This window comes from Dendrobates tinctorius, unplaced genomic scaffold, assembly GCF_039654945.1.
Source record: "Dendrobates tinctorius isolate UK_male_01 unplaced genomic scaffold, ASM3965494v1 ptg000062l, whole genome shotgun sequence".
NCBI lineage: Eukaryota > Metazoa > Chordata > Amphibia > Anura > Dendrobatidae > Dendrobates > Dendrobates tinctorius.
This window is the reverse complement of record NW_027361730.1, coordinates 16156828-16169852: the sequence shown is the minus strand read 5'-3', so window position 1 is coordinate 16169852 and position 13025 is coordinate 16156828. Positions and strand designations below refer to the sequence as shown.

At 48.8% G+C, this 13025-nt stretch overlaps 1 protein-coding gene across 1 annotated transcript in view; it reads right to left on the bottom strand.

Annotated features, from left to right (window-relative positions):
- Positions 1–13025, bottom strand: part of LOC141092950 (TRPM8 channel-associated factor homolog) — a 57335-nt gene that overhangs the window by 20462 nt on the left and 23848 nt on the right. The window lies entirely within an intron of this gene.

The following is a 13025-nucleotide window of genomic DNA, read 5'->3' as shown; positions in this document are numbered from 1 at the left end:
CGTCCCGCGCAGCCTTCCCAGGTCTCAGCGATGCTTCCGTTCCCAGTAATGCCTTGCGGCAGCAGCAAGGGCCTGTAATGACGTGAAGTCACGCGAGACTGCTACAATATCGCGAGACCTTTGATGACGAGGTCTCGAGATACTGTAGTGGTCTCGCGTGACTCATGTCATCACAGGCCCTTGCCGCTACCGCAAGGCATTACTGGTAACGGAAGCATCGCTGAGGCCCGGGAAGGCTGCGCGGGACGCCGGAAGGTGAATATAACCAGATTTTTATTCTTTTTTTTACAGGAATAAGGTACCCAGGGCCTGGAGGACAGTCTTCTCTCCACCACACCGTGGGTACCATCCGCACATGAGACGCTCACTTTGCGCATGGTGGGCATAGCCACATGCAGGAAGTAAGCGGATCTCATGCATTCCTATGGGTGCGGAATCGCGGCAATTCTTTGCAGAATCACGGCGATTCCGCAAAAAGAATGATCATGCTGCATTTTTTTCCGTGATGCGATTCTGCCGCGGAAAAGAACGCATCATTAGCGCAGCATGTGCGGAATGCCATAGGAATGCATGGGGTGCGTTCAGTATGAGTTTTTTAAGCATTTTCGTGCCGAAAATCGCTACAAAAACAAGTAAAAAGCGCAACCTGGGCACACAGCCTTAAGGGCATGGTTTTATTTCCCTAAAAAATTGAGGCTAACTGATTTTTGGTCCAGTTGGCCAAAAAAAAAATGTAAGAGTAGATGGCAACTCTGAGATGGGGTGTAAAAAAAGATGGCATAACTTAAAGAGGGTATTTCACCAAAGTGAAATAAACAGACTCAAGTTTGCCAACTTTATTTGTTTTGTATGGACAGTTTCTCAAAAAATCATGGACAGCCAACTTTATAGGACCATAATAAATCATTAAGATACATGTCTGCAGACCATAAATCCAATATGTAGACATTAGCTGTATTCATTGTTAATTGTAAAAGAATGATCAATACAGTCATAAAAATATTTACTCTAGTATAATCCTAGACACATTTTTTACGGACAAGGGAAAGTTCCTTATTTTATGGACTGTCCACTAATTTCTGGACAGTTGGCAACTAGGGATGAGCGAGCATTAAAATGCTCGGGTGCTTGTTGCTCAAACTGAGCAATTCGTAATACTCGCCTGCTCGTTTCCAATAGCAAGTATAATGTGTAACACTCGCACCCTGACTGGATGGCACGGGCGAGGGGGTGTGGCCCCACTGTGCCACAAACCAGACTACCATGGAAGGGGCGTGACTATGCAGCTACATTGGTGTTCACTGGAGCCTCTGATGGTGAGGTCAGGCTTGTGCAGCAGATAGCTGCTAGGTACCACTCCAGGATGGTGTCTGGCTGTGGCTGCTGATCCCACTGAGGAACAAAACACTTTGTGTAGTGCAGACAGGTACAGACAGCCACGACTGATACAAAGGCTGGCACAGCTGGTACTCTGGGCAGACAGGAGGGCATGGCTGAGACATTGGCAGGCAGGCGAGCACGGCTGACACTCTGGCAGGCAGGCATGGCTGGCACTCTGGCAGGACAGGCAGGCATGGCTGCCACTCTGGCAAGACAGGCGGCCACGGCTGACACTCTGGCAGGACAGGTGGGCACAGCTGCCACTCTGGCAGGACAGGTGAGCATGGCTGACACTCTAGCGGGACAGGCGGGCATGGCTAACACTCTGGCGGGACAGGCGGGCATGGCTAACACTCTGGCGGGACAGCTGGGCACGGCTGACACTCTGGCAGGACAGTCGGGCATGGTTGACACTCTGGTGGGACAGGCGGGCATGGCTGACACTCTGGCGGGACAGGCGGGCACGGCTGACACTGACGGGACAGGCGGGCACGGCTGACACTCTGACAGAACAGGCGGGCACGGCTGACACTCTGACAGGACAGGCGGGCACGGCTGACACTCTGACAGGACAGGCGGGCACGGCTGACACTCCGACAGGAGAGGTGGGCATGGCTGACACTTTGGCAGAACAGGTAGGCATGGCTGACACTCTGACGGCACAGGCAGGCATGGCTGACACTCTGATGGGACAGGCGGGCACGACTAGCGGGACTGGAACCGGTATGGGTAGGACAGGAGCATAGACAGGTATGAGTGTTATACAGGAAGGGGAGTGTCAGGATCCTGTCCGCTGAGCAGGGACTCACCCACACTGTAGGGGGGGCCGGGGTCAGGTACAGCCGGAAAGTACAGATACACAGGACCTGTGGACGCTGAAGTTTAGCAAGCAGTCACAGGACCTACGGTCATGTGACTGCAAGGGGGCGGAGCATAGCATCCTGCTTTCAGAGATGGCAGGACACTATACAGAAATACTCAGAGTCAGGCAAAACGGAGGTCATACACAGAGATATCAGTAAAGTACCAGGGATGAGACAGAACGGATAGTCAGGGCCAAGCAGAAGTCAAAACCAAACAGACATAGAAGGTACCAAGCAGAATCCAAAGGAATATCCAGAGAACAGACCGAGTCGTACACAGAGAATCAAGCAACCAGAACACAGCACAAACACACTCAGGGGTCACCACACAATGCCAAGGGCGAAAGTATAACTGACGGGGATGGGAGTGTCCTGAGGCTATAAGAAGCCTCTCCCAGAACCAGGGAGAGGCCACAATCACAGCCCCAGGTGTGCAGGTAAGCCTACACTGGGATCACAACCTTTAAAAAAATGCCAGTCATCAGCACTGGGTCCAGACATTAACCCCACGTGTGTAAGTCAAACCCGCAATGAGATCATGACAGGGAGGAGCTGGGACTGAAAAGGGAAGGACAGAAATGCAGAAAGATCAGAATAGTGGGAACAGGTAGGGACCTGTTCAGACTGGAGGAGCGGCGAGCAGAACAGAGTCGCTGCTTGCAGTGCAGCGAGCTGAACCACAAGGAGCACAGAGCAAAAGGCAGAGCTGCAAGAGCGCGGAGCAAAGGCAGAACAGATGTGCGGAGCAAAGGCAGAGCCACAGGAGTGCGGAGCAAAAGGCAGAACCGCAGGAGAGCAGAGCAAAAAGGCAGAACCACAGGACTACGGAGCAAAAGGTAGAACCGAAGGATTGCGGAGCAAAAGGCAGAACCGCAGACGTGCGGAGCAAAAGGCAGAACCACAGGTGTGCAGAGCAAAAGGCAGAAAAGAAGTCGTGCGGAGCAAGAGACAGAATCGCAGATGTGCGGCGCAAAAGGCAGAACTGCAGGTATGCGGAGCAGGACAGAACCTAAGGTATGCGGAGCAGGACGGAGCCGCAGGTATGCAGAGCAGGACGGAACCACAGGTATGCAGAGCAGGACTGAACCGCAGGTAGACGGAGCAGGTGCAGACGGAGAGGGCACAAGGATAGACACAGCAGGGAAAGGAGCCACAGACAAGGAGACCAACAGACAGAGGTAAGGACTGAGTGGAGACAAGGTCAGGTATAGGAACAGGATAAGATGCAGGAATAGAGCACACTACCCACAGGGATGGACACGGAGACAAATACAGGACAAGGACACAGGCCTGAGTATGCATCCCTCAAGAAGGCGAAAACAAGACACAAAGCACAGGGAAACAGATTTGGGTATGCAGCCCCCAGAGAAGGCAGAATCAGAACACAAAGCGCACGGAAACAGATCTGGGTGTTATGAATGGGTCACCGAGGAGGAAAAAACAACACAAGCCAAGTCTCAGAAAACCAGAGGGGTTGGTAACTATGCAGATTGCAGATCCCTGATCTTACCACACTAGCAGCAGTCGTGGAGCGTACCTACGATGATCCTAGACACCTCGTCACAACCAGAGAGCTACATAAGCCTAAAGCAGGAAAAGAGGAAAACTAACTGCCCCAGAACAGATCCCAAAGGAAAGACAGCCCCCCACATGTATTGACGGTGAAACAAGATGAAAACACAAACAAAGGCAGAAAAGTAGGCTGAGCAAATGATGGGGCCCGACTAACTAGAAAGGACAGGAAAGGAAAGACACCTTCTGCAATCTGCCAAAAACCCTACCAAAATAATGTCCAACACTTCTGATAGCAAAATTAACCCTGAAGTCACAAGACTTCTCCCACTATATCAGCACTCTGAAATATTCTGAGACAGAGCAAAAAGAGGCCAATCTAATAAGGAACCAAAAGGCAAACACAGATAAATAGGAGAGGACATTCAGCACAACCCCAGCAGAGGCTGGCTGACCACAAAAAACAAGAGCAAGTGTGAACAATAGCAAAAACAAACTTAACTTGAGAAGACTGGAACAGAACTGAAGTCCAAGACCTGAGAAGCAGACTGAATCACCAGCACCAGGATAGGGCGTCGGCTGTCTTATATCCAGTCTGATACTCCAGAGATCCAATCATTATCCTCCTCATCAGGTGGCAGATCACTACCAATTAAACCAACCTCACTACCTCCTGTCACCACCAGAGGGAGAACGGAAGGAGGAGCAGAAAATGAGTTCACAACATCTGGGTATGCAGCCCCCAGAGAAGGCAGAAACAGGACACAAAGCGCACAGAAACAGATCTAGGTATGCAGCCCGCAGAGAAGGTAGAAACAAGACAGGATCTGGCACCTCAGCAGCAAGGCACTGACTGAGGGAAATAGTTGCTCAGGCAGCTTCCACCGGGTGGAGCTGCCTTAAATACCAGAGGCCTCTTGGTAATAGGCTGGGAACACCATAGGCAGGTGCACACTGATTCTATAAGAACCAGAGAGTGCCGGTGCCACCCCCTTATGCACACAGCCAGGAAGTATGCAGAGAGCAGGCAGGAGACAAGAGGCATGCAGCCGGCAGCAGACAGAACTCACAGCATGGCCCGGAGTATTGAATAAGGCTGGTGGGGGATGGGAGGCCATGCAGTGATGCAAGCAGGGTTGTTACATAATGGAAGTCAATGGGATAGCTGGGTTTTTTTCCAGCAGACCCTACAAAGAGGTCTGGGGGCAGTGAAAGTGTTCAAATGGAAGGGAGGCGTGCTGAATAGAAGCAGAACAGCATGGGGAAGAACCCTGGAAGGATCTCTGACTCCCAGATCGCTGCTGATAACAATGTTATCACACTTTTACTCCACAGTAAGGACTGACAATAAAACATTCCAAACAGACGAGAAATTGCATTTTACAGGAAAAAATGTTAAGAATCATATAAGGCCAAATTTAAAAGATTTAAAAAAATATGTAATTTAAGTAAGCCAAAACTATTTTTTATTTATTAAAAAATAGGAAATTTCAGTTTCATTTATAAAAGGAAGCAAGAACTGCCAAAAATTAGGGACTCAGATGGACTCGGATACACACTGTATTAGACATAAAGGAGGGCCTCATACACATTCTGCTCAAATTGTCATGTATTGGTATTCAGACTGATAAAGGTTATACACTTCTGGGGGATATATACTAATTATTTGTACTCCATTGACTGGTCTATGGGTGAGCAATGTAATACTGAAAAATTTGTCAACAAGTTTTTTGAGGCTTATACACCACCAAAATCTACCCAACACCACATTATACTGTATATAATATTGATACATTTTTACAATGTTTTTATAGGCTTAGATACCTCCAAACTGTACCCAAGAAGACATAATACCCTATGGATGAGCAATATTATATCGATACATTTTTAAACAAGATTTTGAGGATTATATACCAACGAAATGTACTTCAGACCACGGAATAGTCTATGGATGAGCAAAATAATACCGATAAAGTTTTGAATCCGCTTTTGGAGGGGTATATAGCAACAAAATGGACCCAAGAACACGTAATAGTGGATGGGTGAGCAATATAATACAGCTAAATTTGTGAACAATATTTTGGAGGGTTAGATACCACCAAAATCTACCCAAGAACATGTAATACTCCCTGAATGAGCAATACAATACTGAGAAAATTTTAACTTTTTTTTGGAGAAGTAGATGCCATCAAAACGCACCCAACAAAAAGGAATACTCTATGGATGATCAATATAATAACAATACATTTTAAGAGGGTTATATAGTAAAGAAGTGGACCAAGAACATGTAATAGTATATGTATGAGCAATATAATACAGTTGAATTTGTGGACAAGTTTGAGGATTATATAAGAATGACATGTATCCCAGAAGACAAAATAGTGTATGGGTGAGTAATTTAACACAGCAAAAATTTGTAAAGCTTATTTGGAGTGTTATACCGTACATTATTTAAAAAAAATGTACACCAGAACACGGAATAGTGTTTTGGTGAGAAAAGTAACCCAGCAAAAATTTTTAACACTTATTGGCAGTGTTATAAATCTTACAAATGTACCCAAGACTAGAGTTGAGCGACTTTTGGTTTTTTAGGGTCGAGTTTCGTTTCGTGAAACCCGACTTTTCCAAAAGTCGGGTCGAGCAAGATCGGCCGATTATAGGGAAAAGTCGGGGTCGTCCCGAAACACGAAACCCAATGTAAGTCAATGGGGAATAAAAGTCGGCAGTGAGAGGAGGACAGGAAACATACCTACAGTGCCCATTTGAATGCCAAAAGCATCAATTCTTCTTACTTAAGCTTGTCAACCTTAATTAACTTCATAATACAAGTTACGCACTGAAAAATGGGGGTAATTTGGCTAAAGTTGTGGGGGGGTAGGGCTGGCTCCAGGTTTTCATGTGCCCTGGGCGAAAGAGCGCCCCTTTAACACATACCACAACTCATCATGCTCCGATACGGCAGAGAAATAGTGGTATAGTACAATGAAAAATACTTCACTTTTTACATCTCATGACGAGGCCCATCTATTTCTCCATACAGAATCATTGGTCCCATATAATGTTTGAAACAGTATATGATGAGCTCCACATAATGCTACAGTATATGTTGGTCCCCATGGATGAAGCTCCACTGTCTTATGGGCCCAATTAATGCTCCAAACATAATGTGCCCCATTTCTAATGCTCTAGTGTATAATGGGCCCTGTAAATGCTGCTCCAGTGTCTGATGTCCACCTTTGGAATGTTCCAGTGTATGGTGGGCCCCATCTATCATTCCCCAGAGTATAGTGCTCCAGAAAAATTGCTGTCCCAACATTGAAAACAATCAAATAAGTCTCCTCGCTAGGGAATCCCTGTACTAGTCTGGACTCCTCGTCGTCCCCATCTTCCATCTCACTGCACAGTATTTCAACCTTGCAAGTGCTGTGATCCTGAGCAAGCAGGGGGGGCCCACTCGTTGGCGACGGCACTGGCACAGGGCCCCTGATAGTACGGTGGTGTGTCTGATGGCGGGTGGGCCGAACCTGCACTTTCATCTGCAGCTTCCTCTTTGTCACCGTGTAAGATGGAACTGTATATGGGAAGGGTAACCTGAGTTTCATCAGGGTCAGATTCAGGCCATGTAGCGTGCGAGGGGAATGTAGTGGTCTGGGTCAATGTACCAGCAGATTCATCGAGCAGTGGCTGGGCATCAGTGCACTTGTGTCGCCCCCAGGAGTACGGTCGCCACAGTGGCATTACCTTCCTCCTAGGGAGTGTGATGTCATGCTTGGGAGCAACGAAGGATCTCTCTAGCAGGTTAACTGATTGGGCGGCGTTATTCCCACGAGTCATGACCCTCCAAACAGCATTCATGAAGGCAAAGTGTTTGTTTTACGTGGGCAGTATGGTTGCAAAGCTGAACCTTAAAGGAATGTCCAGAAGGGCACCACCAGGAGTGGAGCCTACGGTTAAATTCGACTCCACCTGGGAAACCTCAACCATGCCAGCTACAGAACAGATGCACACATTGCAAGCTTAATTCCGTTAACGAACGAGACTCCGTCATGCCCCGCAGTCCGAGTCCGGCTTACTAGAGGGACACGTGAGGCTCTGGCACATGAGATTGGCCAATAACTGGTGTGTCATGCCCTTACATGTTCGTGGCTGCATGTGCGCTACACTGAAAAGGCCAGCGTTTGTCGCTTACAGGTGCAGATAACCCGCTGAACAACGTTAGTGATGGGGATCACTGATTACAATTATTACCCGCGAACGATGATTTCCCAGTAAGTGCAGGTCAACCGCAGTTCCGGAATTAGGCCTAACCGTCATTCCTGAAAAAATGAAAAACTTATGTGTGCAAACCACAGGTGCTGTAGCTTGCTTAACAGCGAGCCAGCCGTTCTCACGCCCAGTATGGATTACATGTGATTGCACAAAGGTGAGAAAGGGTACCGTATCCCAGGATAACATGTATGGATAGTGTACACATTCAAAATATATGTCTATACATCAGGAGGCAGGCTCAGACGGTGTTAGGCCCAGTATGGCTTGCACGTGATTGCACAAAGGTGAGAAAGGGTACTGTATCCCCGGATAACATGTATGGATAGCGTACACATTCAAAATATATATCTATACATCAGGAGGCAGGCTCAGACGGTGTTAGGCCCAGTATAGCTTGTACGTGATTGCACAAAGGTGAGAAAGGGTACCGTATCCCAGGATAACATGTATGGATAGCGTACACATTCAAAATATATGTCTATACATCAGGAGGCAGGCTCAGACGGTGTTAGGCCCAGTATGGCTTGCACGTGATTGCACAAAGGTGAGAAAGGGTACCGTATCCCCGGATAACATGTATGGATAGCGTACACATTCAAAATATATATCTATACATCAGGAGGCAGGCTCAGACGGTGTTAGGCCCAGTATGGATTGCACGTGATTGCACAAAGGTGAGAAAGGGTACCGTATCCCTGGATAACATGTATGGATAGCGTACACATTCAAAATATATGTCTATACATCAGGAGGCAGGCTCAGACGGTGTTAGGCCCAGTATGGATTGCACGTGATTGCACAAAGGTGAGAAAGGGTACCGTATCCCAGGATAACATGTATGGATAGCGTACACATTCAAAATATATGTCTATACATCAGGAGGCAGGCTCAGACGGTGTCAGGCACAGTATGGATTTGACGGCCCAGACTACACAGCGGAGGAGCAGGGAGAGGTAAAGATTGCAAATGCTGGGGCCCTGCCCAAGCAAGGGGGGCCCACTTGTGGGCGTCGGTACTGGCACTGGGCCCCTCATAGTACGGCGGTGTGTCTGACGGCGGGTGTGCACCACCACTGTCAGAGACACTTGATTGCACTATGAGGGACCCTGTGCCAGTGCCCGCGCCCAAGAGTCGGCCTACCCACCTGTCCAGGGCAACGGCACTCGCACGGTGTCGTGCGCTAGGTGGTGACCCCGGCCATGGGGGGGGGAGGCAGCACAGTTAGGGAGTTTTAGAAAGTGGCATATGTTGATGTTGGACATTCAGCTGATGCAAAAGGCGAAATAGGTGAAGTCCCAGGAAGAGGTGGACCAAAGCAAGCCATTTTTCTGTCACCCTATGTGTCATCAGGGGAAGGTGGGACAAAATCCTTGGAAACCCATGCATGGTTCATTTTAATGAAGGTTAGATCATCCACATTTTGGGTTGACAGACGGGTCCTTTTTTCTGTCAGGATTGATCCAGCTGCACTGAAGACTCTTTCCGATAGCACACTTGCAGCTGGGCAAGCGAGCTCCTGTAAGGCATATTGTGCCAATTCAGGCCAGGTGTCCAGTTTAGCGGCCCAATAGTCAAAGGGGAATGACCTGTGTGGGAGAACATCGATATGGGAGGAAAAGTAGTTTGTAACCATAGTTCACAACTGCTGTCTCCTGTCACTTTCCATCGATGCAGTATTACCAGTTGTGTGAGCGGTCCGTGAAAAATCAGTCCACAACATTGTCATGAAACCCCTGTCTCCAATGCCACTTCTGCTGTGTGCACCATGAACACCTCTGCCAAGCTGCCCCCGGCCCGTACGGCTCGTGTGAGAACCATCACCGCTGCTGTGTGCTGGGAATGCCTCAAGCAACCGATTTACCAGAGTTGCTTGTTTATTAGCCAATATTAGGTCAAGGTTCTCCTGTGGCATGATGTTTTGTAATTTGCCTTTTATAGCGTGGATCCAGGATGCTGGCCAACCAGTAGTCGTCATCGTTCATCATTTTGGCAATGCGGGGGTCCCTTTTTAGGATCTGCAAGGCATAATCTGACATGTGGGCCAATGTTCCCGGTGTCAATGATGCACTGCGAGTGCTGGGTGGAGGAGCACTTTCTGGCAAATCCACACCCCTCCAGTCACGCACAAACCCTGTACCAGACCTTGCCACGCCAACATTTTCACTTGCCCCACGAGATGCATCCTCCTCCCCTAAGTAATCATCCCCATCATCATCCTCCTCTTCTTCCTCCACCTCGTCCAGGAGAGGTCCCTGAGCAGACAATGGCTGAATGTCATCAAGGATTCCCTCCTCCTCTTCCTCCTCATCAACATTGGCTGCAGACGCCTGCTCCTTAAGGTGCGTCAAAGTTTGCATGAGCAGACGCATAAGTGGGATGCTCATGCTTAGGATGGCGTCGTCTGCGCTTACCAGCATTCCTCAAGACACTGAAGGACTTTACAGAGGTCTTTCAGCTTCGACCACTGCACACCTGTCAACTCCATGTCTGCTCTCAAAGTGCCTGGCCGTGTATCCTCCCACAAATGCATTATGGCCTGCCTCTGCTCGCACAGCCGCTCCACCATGTGCAGGGTGGAGTTCCACCTTGTTGCAATGTCGATAATGAGGCGGTGGTTGGGAAGGTGGAGCAATCGCTGCAGCTTCTGCATACGAACGGAGTGTACAGGCGACCGGCGGATGTGCGCGCACAGTCTTCGCACCTTCTGGAGCAGGGCTGTTAACTCCGGATAATTTTTGAGGAAGCACTGCACCACCAGGTTCAAGGTGTGAGCCAAGCAAGGTATGTGGCTGAGTTTTGAAAGGGCTATGGCTGCCACAAAATTACGGCCGTTATCACTAACTACCTTGCCTGCCTCAAGATGTACACTGCCCAGCCATGACTCAGTTTGTCGCTTCAAGTACTCGGCCAGCACCTCGGCGGTGTGTCTGTCGCCCAAACACATCATCTGCAACACAGCCTGCTGACGCTTTCCACTAGCTGTTCAATAGGGGGACACCTCGTGTGCAACAGTGGCAGCTGCAGATGGAGTGCTCGTACGACTGCGCTCTGTGGACGAGCTTTCGCTTCTGGAGGAGGAGGAGGAGGGTCGAACGCCTACAGCCAACTGTTTCCTATACCGTGGGCTAGGCAGCACTGTCCCACCACCGCTGTCCCCTGTGGACCCTGCATCCACCACATTAACCCAGTGCGCAGTGATGGACACGTAACGGCCCTGGCCATGCCGACTGGACCATGCATCAGTTGTGAGGTGCACCTTTCCACTCACTGACTGCTTGAGTGCATGGACAATGCGGTCTTTTACATGATGGTGGAGGGCTGGGATGGCTTTGCGAGAGAAGTGGCGACTGGGTAGGTCATAGCGTGGTACTGCATAGGCCATGAGTTTGTGGAAAGCTGCGCTTTCCACCAACCGATAGGGCATCATCTCAAACGAGATTAGTTTGGCAATGTGGGCGTTCAAACCCAGTGTACGCGGATGAGAGACTGAGTACTTTCTTGACTTACTCATAGTGTCTGGGAGGGTGAACTGGACTTGAGAGCTGCATATGGTGGAAGTAGCGGTGGACAGGGCGGACTGAGAGAGGGTTGATGATGGTGATGGAGTTGGGTTCTTTCTGATGGCCTAGATTCAGTATTTAGTTGATATAACAGTGGGATTCCCTGACTGCTGTGGCCTTGCAACGACACCTCAACATTTGCTGCTGTGCTAACCGGTGGGCTTACAGTGGGGGAAACAATGTAGCGTTGTTGACTACCTTCTTTGTGATCAGTTGCACATGTGGCACTTGAGGTTTGGTGTTGTGTCCACGCTTGCAAGTGCATGCTGGTTAAATGTCTAAGCATGCAACTGGTATTCAAATTTTTCAGATTTTTCCCTCGGCTAAAGGTCTTTGCGCACTTCTTACAGATAACCTTGGCCTGATCATGAGGATTTTGTTCAAAAAAGTGCCACACTGCACTCTTCCTACTTTGGCACACATTTTGCGGCCTAGCACGCTGTGATCTTTTGACCGTCTGGACAAGCTGTCCAGCAACTCTTTTGATTTTTGGAACCTGTCTTTGGAGTGCTCCGGGCCTGCCAGATAACAACTGTTGCGATGTCGATGTCTGCTGTGGATGCTCCTCCTCATCTGAGCTATTGGAAGCAGCACCCTCTTCCCCCAATGGATGCCAATCTGGGTCAACAACTGGGTCATCCATCACCTCCTCTTCAATGTCATGTGCACCTTCCTCTGTGTCACCGTGTATGGTGGTATAGTGTGCGGGAAGGGGCACCTGAGTCTCATCAGGGTCAGAATCTGGCTCTGTACACTGCGAGGACAATGTAGTGCTCTGAGTGAATGTACCAGCAGAATGATCTATCAGCGGCTGTGCATCAGTGCACTCCATGTCAGATTCATCTTGGCCTGGGTAATTCACCATTTCACTTGATAATCCAGGCATGGTATGTGAAAACAGCTCCATGGAGTAATCAGTAGTATGGCCTGCGTCATCCTTCAATCTTGGTTGGGGTGAAGGACACAAGGAAAGGTGTGGTTCATGAACATGAGCCTCCAATGACGACTCAGTGCTTTTATTTTTTACAATTTCAGAAGAGGAGGCGATAGAGCTGGAGGCTGAGTCAGCAATGTAAGACAAAACTTTTTCCTGAAGCTCTGGCTTTAAAAGCGGTTTGCCAACTCCTAGAAAACTAAGCCTTCGAGGCCTTGTGGAGCCAGATGATGACGCAGGCTCAACACCTCCTGCATTCGGTCCTATTTTGCTTTTGCCACTACCATCAGATCCACCACCAACACCATCATTACCAGCTGCCAACCCCCGCCCAATTCCACGGCCTCTTCCACCAGCCTTCCTCATTTTTGGTAGAAATGTAGACAAAATCCAACAAACTATATAGTAATGTAAAACAAGGTACAAGGTGTCTATAGGACAGGGGAGATTTTGAATTTCTGCAGACACTTGTGGATACTGGACACTTTTGGATTGTGTGAGGCCCAC